General features: G+C 44.9%; 1 protein-coding gene across 1 annotated transcript in view; it reads left to right on the forward strand.

Moving 5' to 3' along the window:
* The window catches only part of grik3 (glutamate ionotropic receptor kainate type subunit 3), a 609,594-nt gene that overhangs the window by 184,037 nt on the left and 405,926 nt on the right, over positions 1-19,631 (forward strand). The gene's annotated exons all lie outside the window — the stretch shown is intronic.

Genomic DNA, 19,631 nt, shown 5'->3' on the forward strand with positions numbered 1-19,631 from the left:
ATTCATCCTCCTTCTTAGCCCTTCCGCTGTTTATTTCCCAATCCTTAAATGTCATTGGTTAAGGAGATGTCCTGTTCACTCGGGTCCCAGATGCTCTGTCCTCCTCACTGTGCCATTATCAGCTCCCATTTTCAGCAACTTTGTGAGCAAAGGTGTATTGAGCTGAAGGGTGCAGGGGCAAGTTTAACTAACAGCAGACACCTTTCGATACCCTGCTACAGCAAAATTTGGCCCAGTGACTGATTGTAACACACAGGTGAACCATGCTTTGCTGCAGAAAACATTTTTGTTATTAGCATATTGCTGCAGGAATTCTGTGCTTGAAAACCATCAAATATAGAAAAGTACAGAAATCCAGTGACCTCGTGCACCCCTGGAATTCCCTCAAGGACCACTTAGGATTCCTACATGGACACTAGTTTGAAAGCCTATGCTTTGTAGTTAGACTAATTAACCCGCTCTCCTGTCCAAGGTCCTGTTCTGGTGCTTCCCATTAATGAGTAGTGTTCCGACAGGACTGGCCTCCGAGCAGGGTTCTAAAACAACTCGAGGAAAAGACTCGCTTTGGGATCGCAGTCAGTCAGAAAGTTGGTGAAAACTTAAATCCCACATCCTTTCAAATTGCTTAACGATGTACAAAAAAATCATCCAGCGAGAAATAATGAAAAAAAGAAATATTTAATATGAAAAATAATTGCTCATGCAATAAAACCAAAATATAACATATCTTAATCTTATTATATAAAGCACAATACTTTATTTGCAGTTTTATATTCCCAAAGCATGGCATCAGCATTCACCCCAGAGAATTTGTATTCAGCTGGCTGCTCCCTTTGATCCCCGCAGTGTTCAATCTCCATGGTTTGGTTGCAATCTCACGGGGTTAGTGTTCACTCAGTGAGCGGCACTAATTGTGACCACCTTCAATCCAGGCATTTCCAAGCTGTTTGAATGTGAGAAGTTTGTGTCGATGCTGATCACCAGACTCAAATAATTAGTGCTTAATTCAATCAGGGATATCAACATAAGAACATAAGAAATAGGAGCAAGAGTAAGCCATATGGCCCCTCGAGCCTGCTCCACCATTTAACATGATTATGGCTGATCCAATCATGGACTCAGGTCCACTTCTCTGCCCACTCCCCATAACCCCTTATTCCCTTATCGGTTAAGAAACTGTCTACCTCTATCTTAAATTTATTCAATGATCCAGCTTCCACAGCTCTCTGAGGCAGCAAATTCCACAGATTTACAACCCTCTGAGAGAAGAAATTCCTTCTCATCACAGTTTTAAATGGGTGGCCCCTTATTCTAAGATCATGCCCTCCAGTTCTAGTCTCCCCTATCAGTGGAAACATTTTCTCTGCATCCACATTGTCAAGCCCCTCATAATCTTATATGTTTCGATAGATCACCTCTCATTCTTCTGAATTCCAATGATTAGAAGCCCAACCTACTCAACCTTTCCTCATAAGTCAAACCCCTCATCTCCAGAATCAACCTTGTGAACCTTCTCTGAACTGCCTCCAAAGCAAATATATAATTTCTTAAATATGGAAACCAAAACTGTACTCAGTATTCCAGGTGTGGCCTCACCAACACCCTGTATAACTGTAGCAAGACTTCCTTGCTTTTATAGTCCATCACCTTTGTAATAAAGGCCAATATTCCATTGGCCTTCCTGGTCACTTGCTGTACCTGCATACTAAACTTTTGTGTTTCATGCACAAGTACCCCCAGGTCCCGCTGTACTGCGGCATTTTGCAATTTTCCTCCATTTAAATAATAACTTACTCTTCGATTTTTTCTGCCAAAGTCCATAACCTCATGCTTTCCAACGTTATACTCTATCTGCCAAATTTTTGCCCACTCACTTAGCCTGTCTATGTCCTTTTGCAGCTTTTTTGTGTCCTCGCAAATTGCTTTTCCTCTCATCTTTGCATCGTCAGCAAACTTGTCTATGTTACGCTCGGTCCTTTCATCCAAATCATTAATATAGATTGTAAATAGTTACATTGAAACATAGAAACATAGAAAATAGGTGCAGGAGTAGTCCATTCGGCCCTTCGAGTCTGCACCACCATTCAATAAGTTCATGGCTGATCATTCACCTTTCCTGCTTTCTCTCCATACCCCTTGATCCCTTTAGCCGTCAGGGCCATATCTAACTCCCTCTTGAATATATCCAATGAACTGCCTCAAAAACTCTCTGCGGCAGGGAATTCCACAGGTTAACAAGTCTCTGAGTCAAGAAGTTTCTACTCATCTCGGTCCTAATTGGCTTACCCCTTATTCTTAGACTGTGACCCCTGGTTCTGGAACTCCCCAACATCGGGAACATTTTTCCTGCCTCTAACCTGTCCAATCCCGTCAGAATTTTATATGTTTCTATGAGGTCCCCTCTCATTCTTGTAAACTCCAGTGGATAAAAGCCCAGTTGTTCCAGTTTCTCCTCATATGTCAGTCCTGCCATCCCGGGAATCAATCTGGTGAACCTTCGCTGTACTCCCTCAATAGCAAGAACATCCTTCCTCAGATTAGGAGAACAAAACTGAACACAATATTCCAGGTGTGGCCTCACCAAGGCTCTGTACAACTGCAGTAAGACCTCCATGCTCCTATACTCAAATCCCCTAGCTATGAAGGCCAACATACCATTTGCCTTCTTCACCGCCTGCTATATCTGCATGCCAAACTTTAATGACTGATGTACCATAACACCCAGGTCTCATTGCACCTCCCCTTTTCCTAATCTGTCACCATTCAGATAATCTGTCTTCCTGTTTTTGCCACCAAAGTGGATAACTTCATATTTATCCACATTATACTGCATCTGCCATGCATTTGCCCACTCACCTAACCTGCCCAAGTCACCCTACAGCCTCTTTGTGTCCTCCTCACAGCTCACACCGCCACCCAGCTTAGTGTCATCTGCAAACTTGGAGATATTACATTCAATTCCTTCATCTAAATCATTGATATATATTGTAAAGAGCTGGGGTCCCAGCACTGAACCCTGTGGCACCCCACTGGTCACTGCCTGCCATTCTGAAAAGGACCCGTTTATTCTAACTCTCTGCTTCCTGTCTGGCAACCAGTTCTCTATCCACATCAATACATTACCCCCAATACCATGTGCCTTAATTTTGCACACTAATCTCTTGTGTGGGACCTTGTCAAAAGCCTTTTGAAAGTCCAAATACACCACATCCACTGGTTCTCCCTTGTCCACTCTATTAGTTACATCCTCAAAAAATTCTTGAAGATTTGTCAAACATGATTTCCCTTTCATAAATCCATGCTGACTTGGTCCGATCCTGTCACTGCTTTCCAAATGCGCTGGTATTTGATCTTTGATAATTAATTCCAACATTTTCCCCACTACCAATGTCAGGTTAACCGGTCTATCATTCCCTGTTTTCTCTCTCCCTCCTTTTTTAAAAAGTGGTGTTATATTAGCTACCCTCCAATCCATAGGAACTGATCCAGAGTCAATAGAATGTTGGAAAATGATCACCAATGCATCTACTATTTCTAGAGCCCTGTAAGTACTCTGGGATGCAGCCTATCAGGCCCTGGGGATTTATCGGCCTTCAATCCCATCAATTTCCCAAACACAATTCCCTGACTAATAAGGATTTCCTTCAGTTGTTCCTTTTCGCTCGACCCTCGAACCCCTAGTATTTCCAGAAGGTTATTTGTGTCTTCCTTCGTGAAGACAGATCCAAAGTATTTGTCCAATTGGTCTGCCATTTCTTTGTTCCCCATTATAAATTCACCTGATTCTGTCTGTAAAGGACCTACGTTGGTCTTCACTAATCTTTTTCTCTTCACATATCGATAGAAGTTTTTGCAGTAAGTTTTTATGTTCCCTGCAAGCTTACTCTCATACTTAATTTTCCCCCACCTAATTAGACCCTTTGTCCTCCTCTGCTGAATTCTAAATTTCTCCCAGCCTTCAGGTTTGCTACTTTTTCTCACCATTTTATATGCCTCTTCCTTGGATTTAACACTATCCCTAACTTCCCTTGGTAGCCACGGTTGAGCCACCTTCCTTGTTTTATTTTTACTCCAGACAGGGATGTACAATTGTTGAAGTTCATCCATGTGATCTTTAAATGTCTGCCATTGCCTATCCACTGTCAACCCTTTAAGTATCATTTGCCAGTCTATCCTAGCCAATTCACATCTCATACCATCAAAGTTACCTTTCCTTAAGTTCAGGACCCTAGTCTTTGAATTAACACTGTCACTCTCCATCTAATAAAGAATTCTAACATAGTACGGTCACTCTTCCCCAGGGGTGCCTTGCACAACAATATTGCTAATTGGTCCTCTCTCATTACACAACACCAGGTCGAGGATGGCCAACTCTCTCGTTGGTTCCTTGACATATTGGTCTAGAAAGCCATCCCTAATACACTCCAGGAAATCGTCCTCCACCACATTGCTACCAACTTGGTTAACCCAATCTATATGTAGATTAAAGTCACCCATGATAACTGCTGTACCTTTATTGCAAGTGTCATGTATTCAACTATGATTGTAATCCATGTAAAAACTGACCTAAGTTGTACACCGTGAGAACACTGACCACTAGGTGGTGAACTTGTGGGAGACACTCCTAACCTGGACTTTCAGGTATAAAAGAGGAAGCACCACCCACCTTCATCACTTCAGTGCTGGCTAATAAAGGTTACTGGTCACAGAGTGACCTTCTCTCTAGTATGGGCCTCGTGTGCTTTGGTACTGTATAGTAAGGACATATCATTGGCGACGAGAAACTGGGATTTAAACCACGTGAGCATGGCCACTAGCAGCACAGACGAGAGGTACTGTGTTGGTGATGATTGGGACGATTTTATTGAGAGACTACAGCAAAGTTTCGTCACTAAGGAATAGCTGGGACAGGATTCGGCCGACAAACGCAGGGCTCATCTCCTGACGGTTTGTGGATCCAGGACGTACTCCCTGATGAGGGACCTTCTAGCGCCAGAGAAGCCGGCGGACAAGACTTTTGAAGAGCTCAGTAAGTTGATCGGGGTACACTTTAAACCAGCGAGCAGCATGCACATGGCAAGACACCGGTTTTACACACACCGGCAGCGAGAAGGGCAAAGCGTTCCAGACTTCGTGGCAGACCTCCAGTGACTGGCGAGCCTATGTAAGTTCCCAGATGCATGCAGAGCGGAGATGCTGCAAAACTTTTTATTGAGTGCATCGGGCACACTGGGGTTTTCAGGAAACTGATTGAGACCAAAGACTTGACCCTGGAAACTGCGGCTTTGATGGCCCAGACATTGATCTCAGGGGAGGAAGAGACCAGAATGATGTTTGACAACAATCTTGGTTTAAATGCAGCAAATGGACAGGGAGACAACATTGTTAACGCGGCACACAGTTCTCCAGGCAGACAGGGGCAATCGGATCTGCCTGAGCATGCAGTCAAACCCAAAGGGGATTTCAACAGAGACAATGGCTAGCTGAACGGTGATTCATGCCATCGCAAGGGCCAATGCTGCCAGTAATGGGGCAATCAACACCTGTCAACGGTGCATTTAAGGAGAGTTACAGAGACAGTCAGAAACGATCGACTGGTAATGGACCTGCTGTTTCCAACAACGGCTCATGTTGGAGGTGTGGAGGCAAACACACAGCCAGAGCTTGCAGGTATCAGCAATACACCTGCAGAAAATTATTGCCGATTGACGCACAGCTACGGGCATATACAAAGGAGATCATTCCGGTGCTAGGTAGCGCCACGGTAGTCGTGACCCACAAAGATTCGGAGAACAGGTTGCCACTCTGGATTGTCCTGGGGAATGGTCCCGCACTGCTGGGGAGGAGTTGGCTTGCTGTCATGAACTGGAAATGGGGCGATGTCAATGCAATTTCTTCTGTGGAGCGAATATCATGCTCACAGGTCCTGGACAAATTTGACTCACTATTTCAACGCGGCATTGGCACTTTCATGGGGACCAAAGTAGTGATTCACATAAACCAGGACGCCAGGCCGGTACACCACAAGGCCAGAGCGGTGCCGTACTTGAGGTGGGAAAAGATAGAAGGCGAATTGGACTGCCTGCTGAGGGAAGGCATCATCTCGCCAATCAAATTCAGTGACTGGGCAAGCCAGATTGTGCCAGTGTTCCAGGTGGATGGGTCGGTCAGGATATGTGGTGATTACAAGGCCACCATCAATCGGGTGTCACTCCAAGTCCAGTACCCGCTACCGAGAGTTGAGGACCTCTTTGCGACGCTATCCAGTGGCAAACTTTTTTCAAAATTGGACCTGACCTCAGCTGACATGACCCAGGAGCTGGCGAGTGAGTCGAAGAAGCTGACCACTATTGCGCCACACAAGGGGTTGTTTGAGTACAACAGATGTCCGTTTGGGATTCGCTCGGCCGCCGTGATCTTTCAACGAAATATGGAAAGCCTCCTCAAGTCGATTCCAAGGACAGTCGTTTTTCAAGACGACATCATCATCACGGGTTGTGATACTGAAGAACACCTCCGCAACCTGGAGGAGGTGCTATGCAGACTGGACCAGGTAGGTCTGCGACTGAAAAAGGCGAAGTGCGTCTTCCTATCTCCAGAGGTAGAATTCCTGGAGATGAGGGTAGCAGCAGACGGGATCAGACCTACTGCGTCCAAAACAGAAGCGAGCCAGAGAGCATCCAAATCCTGCAACACAAAGGAGCTGCGTTCATTCCTGGGGCTCCTGAACTATTTTGGAAACTTTCTTCCCAAATTGAGCACGCTGCTAGAGCCACAACACGTGCTCCTACGCAAAGGTCGCGAATGGGTCTGGGGGGACAGCCAGGAAAGAGCTTTTGATAGAGCACGCAATTTGTTTTGCTCCAACAATCTTTTAACGCTATATGACCCATGTAAGAAACTTGTTTTAACATGTGATGCATCGTCCTATGGGGTCGGGTGTGTGTTGCAGCATGTTAATGCCAAGGGTCAGTTACAGCCGGTAGCTTATGCCTCCAGACGTCTGTCCCAGGCAGATCGGGGCTACGGGATGGTAGAAAAGGAAGTGCATGCATGTGTATATGCAGTAAAAAAAATGCAAAAGTACCGTTTTGGGAGGAAATTTGTGCTGGAGACAGATCACAAACCCCTAACGTCCCTTTTGGCCGACAACAAGGTCATAAATGCAAATGCATCGGCCCGCATACAGAGGTGGGCACTCACGTTAGCCGCCTATGACTATACAATTCGGCACTGACCGGGCACTGAAAACTGCACCGATGTACTCAGCAGGCTGTCACTAGCCACTACTGAGGGGGCAACCAAGCATGCTGCTGAGATGGTCATGGCTGTTGAAGCTTTCGAAAGCGAAGGCTCACCCGCGACAGCCCGTTCAGATCAAAGTCTAGACAAATAGAGACCTGCTACTGTCTTTAGTCAAGAAATATGTCCTGAATGTGGACTGGGCAGCCATGTACGGGACATGCCCTGAGGAATTCAAACCATTTCACAGGCGCAAGGATGAACTCTCGATTGCCTACTATGAGGAAACCGAGTAGTCATGCCCCAGATGGGCAGAGAGATGTTCATCAGAGAACTCCACAATGAGCACCCGGGCATTGTCATGATGAAGGCAGTTCCTAGGTCACATGTTTGGTGGCCAGGGATAGATGCAGATCTGGAACTTTGTGTTTGCAGGTGCAACACGTATGCACAGCTGGGAAATGCGCCCAGGGAAGCCCCGCTTAGCCCCTGGTCCTGGCCCGCCAAGCCATGGTCACGCATCCATGTGAACTATGCAGGTCCTTTCATGGGAAAAATGTTTTTGGTTGTAGTAGACGCCTACTCCAAATGGATCAAGTGTGATATTCTCAATTCAAGCTCATCCTCTGCCACGGTAGAAAGTCTACGGGCAATGTTCGCCGCCCATGGTCTACCCGACGTCTTGGTCAGCGACAATGGCCCGTGCTTTACAAGCATTGAATTCCATGACTTCATGGCAAGAAATGGGATCAACCATGTCAGAACGGCACCGTTCAAGCCGGCCAGGTGGAACGAGCAGTGCAGATAATCAAACGGGATGTTCAGAATCTAAGGGGGTTCCCTACAAAGCCGCTTATCACGCCTCCTGTTGGCCAATAGATCATGACCACACTCGTTCACAGGGGTTCCACCCGCAGAGCTGCGAATGAAAAGGATGCTCAAAACCAGGTTATCCCTTATACACCCCACCATGAAAGAAATTGTTGAGAGCAGGCGCCGGTCACAATGTGGCTACCATGACGGGAATGCGAGAGCGCAATGTATTGATGTCAATGACCCTGTCTTTGTCTTCAACTACGCTGCAGGGCCCAAATGGCCCGCAGGCACTGTGATTGCCAAAGAGGGGAATTGGATTCTGGTAGTTAAACTTACCAATGGACAAATCTGCCGCAAACACTTGGCTCAAACAAAAAGGAGGTTCAGCAACCCCATAGAAGAAGCAGAGGAAGAACACGATGTAGAGTTCACTCCACCACAGGTGACCGAACACCGGAACCAAGTGGAGGAGAGCCCAGTCACTGTGGGCAGTCTGGACAGGCCTGAGGCACCGCAAACAGCAGACACTCAGGCCAGCGCCCAACAACCGGAGCCCCAACTCAGGCGCTCTACAAGAGAGCGTAAACCACCAGAGAGACTTAACATGTGACCCCAATAAGACTTTGCGGGGGAGGTGTTGTCATGTATTCAACTGTCATTGTAATCCATGTATAAACTGACCTAGGTTGTACACTGTGAGAACATTGACCTCTAGGTGCTGAACTTGTGGGAGACACTCCTAATCTGGACTTTCAGGTATAAAAGGGGAAGCTCCACCCACCTTCATCACTTCAGTGCTGGCTAATAAAGGTTACTGGCCACAGAGTGACCTTCTCTCTAGTATGGGCCTCGTGTGCATTTATACTCTATAGTAAGGAAATATTAGCACGCATCTCTAATTTCTTGTTTGATGCCATCCCCAACCTCACTACTACTGTTTGGTGCTCTGTACACAACTCCCACTTGCGTTTTCTGCCCTTTGGTATTCCGCAGCTCTACCCATACAGATTCCACATCATCCAATGCAGTTTCGTACAACTGCATTAATTTCCTCTTTAACCAGCAACACTACCCCACCTCCTTTTCCTTTCTGTCTATCTTTCCTGAATGTTGAATACCCCTAGATGTTGAGTACCCAGTCTTGGTCACCCTGGAGCCATGTCTCTGTAATCCCAATCAATTATATTCGTTAATAGCTGCCTGTGCTGTTAATTCATCCAACTTATTACGAATACTGCTCGCATTTAGGCACAGAGGCTTGGCTTTTTAACACTCTTTTTCCCTTTAGAATTTTGCTGTAATGTGGCCCTTTTTGATTTTTGCCTTGGGTTTCTCTGCCCTCCGCTTTTACTATTCTCCTTTCTATCTTTTGCTTCTGCCTCCATTTTATTTCCCTCTGTCTCCCTGCATCGGTTCCCATCCCCCTGCCATATTAGTTTAACCCCTCCCCAACAGCACTAGAAAACACTGCCCCTAGGACATTGGTTCCGGTCCTGCCCAGGTGCAGCCCGTCCGGTTTGTACTGGTCCCACCTCCCCCAGAACCGGTTCCAATGTCTCAGTAATTTGAATCCCTCCCTTTTGCACCACTCCTCAAGCCACATATTCATCTGAGCTATCCTGCAATTCCTGCTCTGACTAGCACGTGGCACTGGTAGCAATCCTGAGATTCCTACCTTTGAGGTCCTACTTTTTAAGTTAATCCTAACTCCCTAAATTCAGCTTGTAGGACCTCATCCTGCTTTTTACCTATATCGTTGGTACCTATATGCACCACAACAACTGGCTGTTCACAATTCCCCTACAGAATGCCCTGCAGCCGCTCCAAGACATCCTTGACCCTTGCACCAGGGAGGCAACGTACCAACCTGGAGTCTCGGTTGTGACCACAGAAACGCCTATCTATCCCCCTTACAATAGAATCCCCTACCACTATAGTTCTTCCACTCTTTTTCCTGCCCTCCTGTGCAGCAGAGCCATCCATGGTGACATGATTTATCTGCCTTTAGTCACATTATCTTACTGAGTACCACCTCCTTAGTGATTGTGTTAAGTTCCTCATCCCCCGCCCCCCCCCTCCCCCCCCCCCACTATAGTCCCTTAACTATCTACTTTTGGAATATTTTTAGTGTCCTCTACCATAAAGACTGATACAAAATATTTGTTCAGAGTTTCTTCCATCTACACGTTCCCTATCACTAATTTCCCAGTCAAGACCGCTAAGGGACCAACATTTACTTTCGCCATACTTTTCCTTTTTATATACCTGTAGAAACTCTTGCTATCTGCTTTTATATTTCGTGCTAGTTTGCTTTCATAGTCTACATTCCTTTTCTTAATCATTTTTTTTGTCATTCTTTGCTGCCTTTTCAAAGTTTCCCAATCTTCTGTCCTCCCACTAGTTTTGGCCACTTTGTATGCACTTGTTTTTAATTGAATACCATCCTTTATTTCTTTAGTTATCCACGGATGACTATCTTTTCTTTTACACCCTTTCCTCCTCACTGGAATATATTTTTGTTGCGAGTTATCTCCTTAAGTGTCCGCCGCTGTTCATCAACCATCCTACACTTTAATCTATTTTCCTAGTCCACTTTAGCCAACTCTGCTCTCATACCTTTGTAGTCTCCTTTATTTAAGCTTAGTACGCTGGTTTGAGATCCATGTGAATTTGAAATTCAACCATGCTATGATCACTCATTCCAAGGGGATCCTTTACTCAGAGATTGTTTATTAATCCTGTCTCATTACACAAGACCAGATCTGTAAAGTCCTTACTCTACAGCATATAACCACACGAGGCACATTCCAGGGAGAAGGCCACTCTGTGACCTTAACTCTTTATTATAGGACTCCAGAAATGATGACCCTGCGTGGGACCTCCCTTTATATACCTGTGTGATCAGTTAAGGAGTGTCTCCCACAAGTTCACCCCCTGTGGTCAAGGTATGCATCTAAGTTGAGTGTATACAGTAATACAGTGGTGTTACATTGTAGTTACAAACATGACATGATCTAAGATAGCCTGCCCCCTGGTTGGTTTCGTCACTTATGCACTCTATGAACTCTTCCTCAAGGCTACCCTGACCATTTTGATTTGTCCAATCAATGTGGAGGTTAAAATCATGCATGATTATTGCTGTTCCCTTTTTGCAAGCCCCCACTATTTCTTGGTTTATACTCCGACCAACAGAGTTGCTACTGTTCAGGGGCCTATAGATTATGCCCACCAGTGACTTTTTCCCCTTATTATTCCTTATCTCCACCCAAACTGTTTCAACATCCTGATCATTGGAGCCAATATTATTTCTCACTATTGCAGTGATTCCATCCTTTATCAGTAGAGCTACCCCAACTCCTTTTCCTTTCTGTCTGAATTGTCAAGTACCCCTGAATGTTTAGTTCCCAGTCTCAGTCACCTTGCAACCATGTCTCTGTTATGGCTACCAGATCATACCCATTTGTAACTATTTGTGCTGACAGCTCATCTAATTTGTTACGAATGCTGAGTGCATTCAGATAAAGACCTTTTAAATGTATTTTCTTACCATTTTCTCCTGCTATGGCCCCAGTTTCTGGTACACTCTTATGTTTATAGATTCTGTCCCGTCCTGTCACAGTCTGGTTTTCATTTCCCCCAATGCTACCCTGCTCTATTGCCTGCACCTTGTTCTTTGAGCTTTTATGTTTCTCCTCATTGGAAACCTCCCCCTCCCCATTAATTCGTTTAAAGCTCTCTCTGCAGCCCTAGTGATTTGGTTTGCCAGGATCCTAGCCCCCAGCATGTTCCAAGTGGAGTCTGTCCCGACGGAACAGTTCCCTATTAGCCCAGTACTGGTGCCAGTGCCCCAGAAATCCATTTCTCCCACACCAGTCTTTGAGCCACGAGTTTAGCTCTCTGATCTTATTTAACCGATGTAAATTTGCTTGTAGCTCGGATAGTAATCCAAAGATTATTACCTTTGTGGTCCTGCTTTTTAATTTGGCCTCTAGTTGCTCATAATCCCTTAGCAGAACCTTCTTGTCTGTCCGATTTATGTCGTTGGTGCCCATGTGAACCACGACAACTGAATCTACTGCCCCCCCACTCCAAGTTCCTCTCCAGCGCTGAGGAGATGTCCTTAACCCTGGCACCGGGGCAGACAACACAGTCTTCGGGACTCACGCTCACGGCTACAGAGAACTGTATCCATCCCCCAAATGATACTGTTCCCTACTACTACAATGTTTCTCTTTACTCCCCCCGTTTGAATGGCCTCCCGTACCACGGTGCTGTGGTCAGTTTGCTTATCCTCCCTGCAGTCCCTGCTCTCGTCCACCTTCATCTTCAGAATGAAAAGTTGAATGAAATAGAACGCCCATCCAATATTTCACCCACTGCATCTGAAGTAAACACTGAGTCTCAACCAGTGAGACAACACTTTGCATCTTTTTCCTTGCAGTAATGATTTACTAAGTTTTCTGCATGGGAGGTTCCCTGCAAATATTGGTTCATTCCTGAGGTTCCCTTGCAAATATTGAAACACTCACAGTGATCTCTGTCCTACCTTCTGAAAGAGAATGGGCCACAATTTTCTGTCAAAATAACAGCAAGGAGAATGGGTAAATGGCACAGCAAATTCAGCCAAGGAGCAGATGCACGGTTAAATGTGAATATTCAAAAGTTCCAGCCCGGGTTGTGCCGCGCCACCATTAGCTTTGTGAGAATGGCGTCTGGCTCTTAGCCTTCCCATTTCTTTTAGGAACTTTTTGTATCTGCCCTACAATTGCCCATTAAACTCGCCACAGAAAGATACGTCTTGCCATTACAAGCAAAAGTACTCTTTTAACGACATGATAAATTTTAATGGCTGTCAATTAACCTCTCTGGCACTGAACGCTAACTATTATGTGTGTGGAGCCTCAGTCCTTCAGATTTTCAATTTTTGGGGGGGAGATTTTAAAAATGTCAAATTTAACATTTTATATATTTTTCTTACTTTTCCTTTCTGTCTCTTTTCTCTCTCTTTCTTTTAATATAATCTCTCTTTCCATCTCTATTTCTCTTTGTGTACCTGATTTAACATTGAGTTCACGACCTTTAATTCATCCTCCTTAGCCCTTCCACTGTTTATTTCCCAATCATTAAAAGTCATTGGTTAAGGAGATGTCCTGTTCACTCAGATCCCAGATGTTCTGTGCCGTTATCAGCTCCCATTTTCAGCACCTTTGTGAGCAAAGGTGTAAAGATGTAATAGCAGCACATTTGGAAAGCAGTGATAGGATTTGTGCAAGTCAGTGTTGATTTGTGAAAGGGAAATCATACTTGGCAAATCTTCTAGAATTTTTTGAGGATGTAACTTGTCGAATGGACAAGGAGAAGCCAGTGGATGTGATGTATTTAAACTTTCAAAAGGCTTTTGACATGGTCCCACATAAGAGATTAGTGTGCAAAATTAAAGCACATGGTATTGGGGGTAATGTACTGATGTGGATAGAGAACTGGTTGGCAGACAGGAAGCAAAGAGTAGGAATAAATGGGTCCTTTTCAGAATGGCAGGCAGTGACTAGTGGAGTACCGCAAGGTTCAGTGCTGGGACCCCAGCTATTTACAATATGCATTAATGATTTAGAGGAAGGAATTGAATGTAATATCGCCAAGTTTGCAGATGACACTAAGCTGGATGGCAGTGTGAGCTGTGAGGAGGATGCTAAGAGGCTGCAGGGTGACTTGGACAGGTTAGGTGAGTGGGCAAATACATGGCAGATACGGTAAAATGTAGATCAATCTGAGGTTATCCATTTTGGTGGTAAAAACAGGAAGGCAGATTATTATCTGAATGGTGACAGATTAGTAAAAGGGGAGGTGCAACGAGACCTGGGTGTCATGGTACATCAGGCATTGAAAGTTGGCATGCAGGTACAGCAGGCGGTGAAGAAGGCAAATGGCATGTTGGCCTTCATAGCGAGAGGATTTGAGTATAGGAGCAGGGAGGTCTTACTACTGTTGTTATGGGGCCTTGGTGAGGCCACACCTTGAATATTGTGTAAGTTTTGGTCTCTTAATCTGAGGAAGGAAGGCTATTGAGGGAGTGCAGTGAAGGTTCACCAGACTGATTCCTGGGATGACAGGACTGACATATGAAGAAAGACTGGATTGACTAGGCTTATATTCAGTGGAATTTAGAAGAATGAGAGAGGATCTCATAGAAACATATAAAATTCTGATGGGGTTGCACAGGATAGATGCAGGAAGAATGTTCCCAATGTTGGGGAAGTGCAGAACCAGGGGTCACAGTCTAAGGATAAGGGGTAAGCCATTTAGGACCGAGAGGAGGAGAAACAGCTTCACTCAGAGAGTTGTGAAACTGTGGAATTCTCTACCACAGAAAATTGTTGAGGCCAGTTCGTTAGATATATTCAAAGGGGAGTTAGATGTGGCCCTTATGGCTAAAGGGATCAAGGGGTATGGAGAGAAAGCAGGAATGGGGTACTGAAGTGCATGATCAGCCATGATCATATTGAATGGTGGTGCAGGCTCGAAGGGCCGAATGGCCTACTCCTGCACCTATTTTCTATGTTTCTATGTTTTGAGCAGAAGGGTGCAGGGGCAAGTCTAACTAACGGCAGACACATTTTGATATCCTGCTGCAGCAAAATCTGGCCCAGTTACTCATTGTAACACACAGGTAAACCATGCTGTTGCTGCAGAAAACATTTTTATTTTAGCATATTGCTGCAGGAATTCTGTGCTTGAAAACCATCAAATATAGAAAAGTACAGAAATCCAGTGACCTCGTGCACCCCTGGAATTCCCTCAAGGACCACTTAGGATTCCTACATAGACACTAGTTTGAAAACCTATGCTTTGTAGTTAGACTAATTAACCCGCTCTCCTGTCCAAGGTCCTGTTCTGGTGCTTCCCATTAATGAGTAGTGTTCCGACAGGACTGGCCTCCGAGCAGGGTTCTAAAACAACTCGAGGAAAAGACTCGCTTTGGGAGCGCAGTCAGTCAGAAAGTTGGTGAAAACTTAAATCCCACACCCTCACAAATTGCTTAAAGATGTACAAAAAAATCATCCAGCGGCAAGTAATGGAAAAAAGAAATATTTAATATGAAAAATAATTGCTCATGCAGTAAAAACAAAATATAACATATCTCAAGCATGTGTGGTGGTACAATACTTTTTTTGCAGTTTTACATTCCCAAATCAAGGCATCAACATTCACCCCAGAGAATTTGTATTCAGCTGGCTGCTCCCTTTGATCCCCGCAGTGTTCAATCTCCATGGTTTGGTTGCAATCTCATGAGGTTAATGTTCACTCAGTGTTCACTCAGTGAGTGGCACTAATTGTGACCACCTTCAATCCAGGCATTTCCAAGCTGTTTGAATGTGAAGTTTGTGTCTACGCTGATCAGCAGACTCAAACAATTAGTGCTTAATTCAATCAGGGACGTCAAGTGTGGGGAGTGGGCAGGGTTAGTGTAAGATGGCTGACCATTAGCAGTCCCTGTGTTCAAAATTCCAGGTGATCACCGCGCATGACCATTGCCTTTATCCACTCCCAGAAGAATGGGACATTACCTCAGTGTTTTAGTTTAATTTTATTATTTATACTTCATTACCATTTGTATCAATAAATGCTAATATAAATATTACAATATGCTACTGCAACTATTAAGCATAATATTCATAATTACAAATTTCTGGGAAAAAATCGGATTGAATTGCACTGCAACTCATTTGATCTCTGACTATGACTGGTCCTCACTCCACTTATCTGAGATCCCACTGTTTTCCTAGAATTTAAAATACTATTAATAGAGCACTAGAGAAGCATAGTTTACCAAATCTATTCTCTCTGGATGCAATTCATGCACAACTAGTCACCGTGACATCTCAGATAACACACGCAATATCAAATAAAAACAAGCTTCAACGAACATTTCATGTGGAACATGCAGTGACATTTGGCACACTGGCCTGTGGTGGAATGGGTCGGGTTGATTCCAGGAACATGCTTTCTGTGGAGGGAACAAGCTTGATAGGCTGAATGGCCTATTGTGTTTCCAACTTTTCTTGCATTCTTAACTTTGAATTCACAAACTCTTTAATCAGATATTTCACTTTGCTGCATTTGTCTGCATTACAGCAATAACTATACATCAAAAAGTGCTTTGGGATGTCCTGAAGATGTGAAAAAAAAACTTGATATAAATGCTCTCTATCCATTCCTTTCTTTTTCTTCCTCTCTTTCATCCACCTGTTCATGCCTTTCGGTCTTTGGCTCTCCCTCCTCCTCCCCACACTGTGCCGATCCCGAGCTGAGAATGAGGGGAGGTATATTGCATCTAAACCTCTCCCAAAATGCCTAACCACAAAAGGGCCTACAAAAGCAGCTTGATGCGCCTCAACTTCCCTGATTTTTCCTTCTGCCTCACAGAGATGGTGATTCGGCCGTTCTTCACTGTTCCATCCCTACAGGGCATATTCAGGTCAGGCAATTGCACTGAGTGAGGAACAGTTGAGAAAAACCCAGCAGTTGTTGCTAAACTACACTGGCACACGTAAGCTATCTCTTTCTGAGATCCGTGAAACGGCTTAATCTCGGAATACAACGACAGATCTAATTAAAAAAATATGCTTTGTTCTCCTGGGAGACATTTCTGCCTATTATATTATTCATTCTGTTCATCAGTGTGTTTTGTATTGTTTTCTATTACTCCATTCTTAATGAGAAATTGTTTGTTATGATGAGTTATGATACTTTTAATTGGTGACAGCAGTCTGATTGATTACCATACAAGACAAAATTAAAAATGCCACTTATATGCAGAAAACTTAGCGGTTTTAATAAAAACATGGTCAGTTTCTAAAAGGCTATTCACATTTAACGTAACCCCTTCACTGCCTGTCATGTTGACAGTGAAGATGATTCTCAGCATTAATTTCTAAATGTTTTGGAGAAGTGTTTAATTATGTGTTTTTTTTAATTGCTAAAATTGTTGTTGGTCTGAACATATTGTTATCCTTTTCTCCATTACATTGGTGTCATATACACAGAGCATAGGAACATAAGAAATCAGAGCAGGAGTAGGCTATTTGGCCCTTCGAGTCTGCTCTGCCATTTATTAAGATCATGGCTGATATTTTACCTCAACTCCACCTTCCCGCACTATCCCCATATCCCTTGATTCCATTAGTAACAAAAAATATATCAATCTCTGTCTTGAATATGCTCAATAGTTCAATATGCATCCTACAGAGGTTCTAGATTGATAGGGACTAAGGCATTTGGAGAGGATTATGGATGGCCAGTATTGCTTTTTATGTACACAGCTGTGATGTCAATAGCTACTGAATCATTTTGGTTGCATTATTGGACTTTGTGAAGTTTCATGGGGAGGTGGATTACTGGATATCTCTTTCCTGCAATGTATGAGCAACACGGAGGATGTTGTTGATGTGCTGGCATAGAGCTAGAAATAGGCACCAGGAACTTTCAAAAGGGAATTGGATATATACTTGAAAAGGATACATTTACAGGGCTATGGGTCATCATCATCATCATCATAGGCAGTCCCTCGAAATCGAGGAAGACTTGCTTCCACTCAAAATGAGTTCTTAGGTGACTGAACTATCAAATAACAGCCTCTGTTACAGGTGGGACAGACAGTCATTGAAGGAAGGGGTGGGTGGGGAGTCTGGTTTGCCGCACGCTCCTTCCACTGCCTGCGCTTGCTTTCTCCATGCTCTCGGCGATGAGACTTGAGGTGCTCAGCGCCCTCCCGGATGCTCTTCCTCCACTTAGGGCAGTCTTTGGCCAGACACTCCCAGGTGTCGGTGGGGATGTTGCATTTTATCAAGGAGGCTTTGAGGGTGTCCTTGAAACATTTCCTCTGCCCACCTGGGGCTCGCTTGCCATGTAGGGGTTCTGAGTAGAGCGCTTGCTTTGGGAGTCTTGTGTCAGGCAAGCGAACAATGTGGCCCACCCAACGAAACTGGTCAAGTGTGATCAGTGCTTCGATGCCAGGGATGTTGGCCTGATCGAGGACACTAACGTTAGTGCGTCTGTCCAGGGGATTTGCAGGATCTTGTGGAGACATCGTTGGTAGTATTTCTCCAGCAATTTGAGATGTCTACTGTATATGATCCACGTCTCTGAGCAATACAGTAGGGCATTCAAAGACCCAGCTAAGAGAGCCCTATACAGCCAGCGCCTCACTGCTAACCTGACGACCCTTGATGACCCCGAGACGCAGAATGCCCACAGCGCTTGGTCTGCCGTCCAGGCCTCCATAACCAGTGCCTGCGAAGAGACGCTCAGTCACTCAACCAGGAAACACCAAGACTGGTTTGATGAGAATGACCAGGAGATTTAAGAGCTAATAAATTGCAAGTGCAGGGCCTTTCTGAACCTAAAGCAACAGCCCAACTCGGGAGCAGCAAAGCAGCTTTACAGACGGCTTAAGGCCGAAGTCCAACAAAAAAATTGTGACCTAAGGAATAGCTGGTGGGTGAAGAAAGCACAGGAGAGTCAGCAGCTAGCCGACAGCCGTGATGTGCGAGGATTCTTCTCCGCAGTCAAGGCCACCTACAGCCCAAGGGCTATGGGTAAAGAGGGACTGGGACCAATTGAATAGCTCTTTCAAAGAGCCAGCACAGGCATGATGGGACGAATGACCTCTTTCTCGCTCTCTTTCCGCCTCAGATGCTATGGCCCTGATAATAACTCCAAGGCGGGAAGAGAGCGAGAGGGAGGATTTGGGAACGGGAAATCCGGTTTTCCGCAGGTCCTGCCCAATTTAACGGCAGGACCTGTTATAATGTTTTTTCAACAGGTTCCCCTCCCCCCACCCGCAATAGTCAGTCAGATTGACAGTCTGGCTGCCTATCGAGTGGGATAGCAGCCAGGAAGAGTTCGAGGTCTTCTGGATTCTGATCGCGGTGTTCGGGGTCTTTGGGGGTTTGGATTGCGGAGCTCCGATTACGCGGGGGTCCGATGGGGAAGGAGTAAACAGATCTGCTGTGTGGGCCAGGGGGGACACCCAAAAACAGTACAATAAAGGTACTTACCCGGTGGATTTAGCCCTTCACATCACCTTTCCCCTGCCAGGTTTCCCGAGGACCTGGAATCCCAGCCTGCAGGTGTTAAAAACAAAAGTGAAGTTAGAGTGGAGGCACGCAGCCTCCTTAAAGTATTTTAGTGATCATCCTGCCTCCTGATAGTGGGTGGGCCGCCCATTCCCAACTCCTCTCTGTTAAAACCGGAAGTGAGTCTGTTGGAGGCGGGTTGGGGTCGTGTTTCCCATTCTTTAATTTTTAACCTGAAACCCATTCCCTTCCCTTCCCTACCCTGGGGGTTAAAACTCCCTCCTATGATTTTGAAGAACTATTAGTTCAACCAAATACATTACCTCTTCAAAGACAAAAACAGAAAATGCATCAAACAATCAGCAGGTCAGCCAAGATCTGCGGAGAGAGCAGGCAAGTTAATGATTCAGGTGTAACCCTTCAACATGTAATACGTGTATTCATTAAAGTCAGTGATGTCAATGTTAGGGACATAGGAACAGGAGGAGGTCATTCAGT

This window comes from Pristiophorus japonicus, chromosome 14 (assembly GCF_044704955.1).
Source record: "Pristiophorus japonicus isolate sPriJap1 chromosome 14, sPriJap1.hap1, whole genome shotgun sequence".
NCBI lineage: Eukaryota > Metazoa > Chordata > Chondrichthyes > Pristiophoridae > Pristiophorus > Pristiophorus japonicus.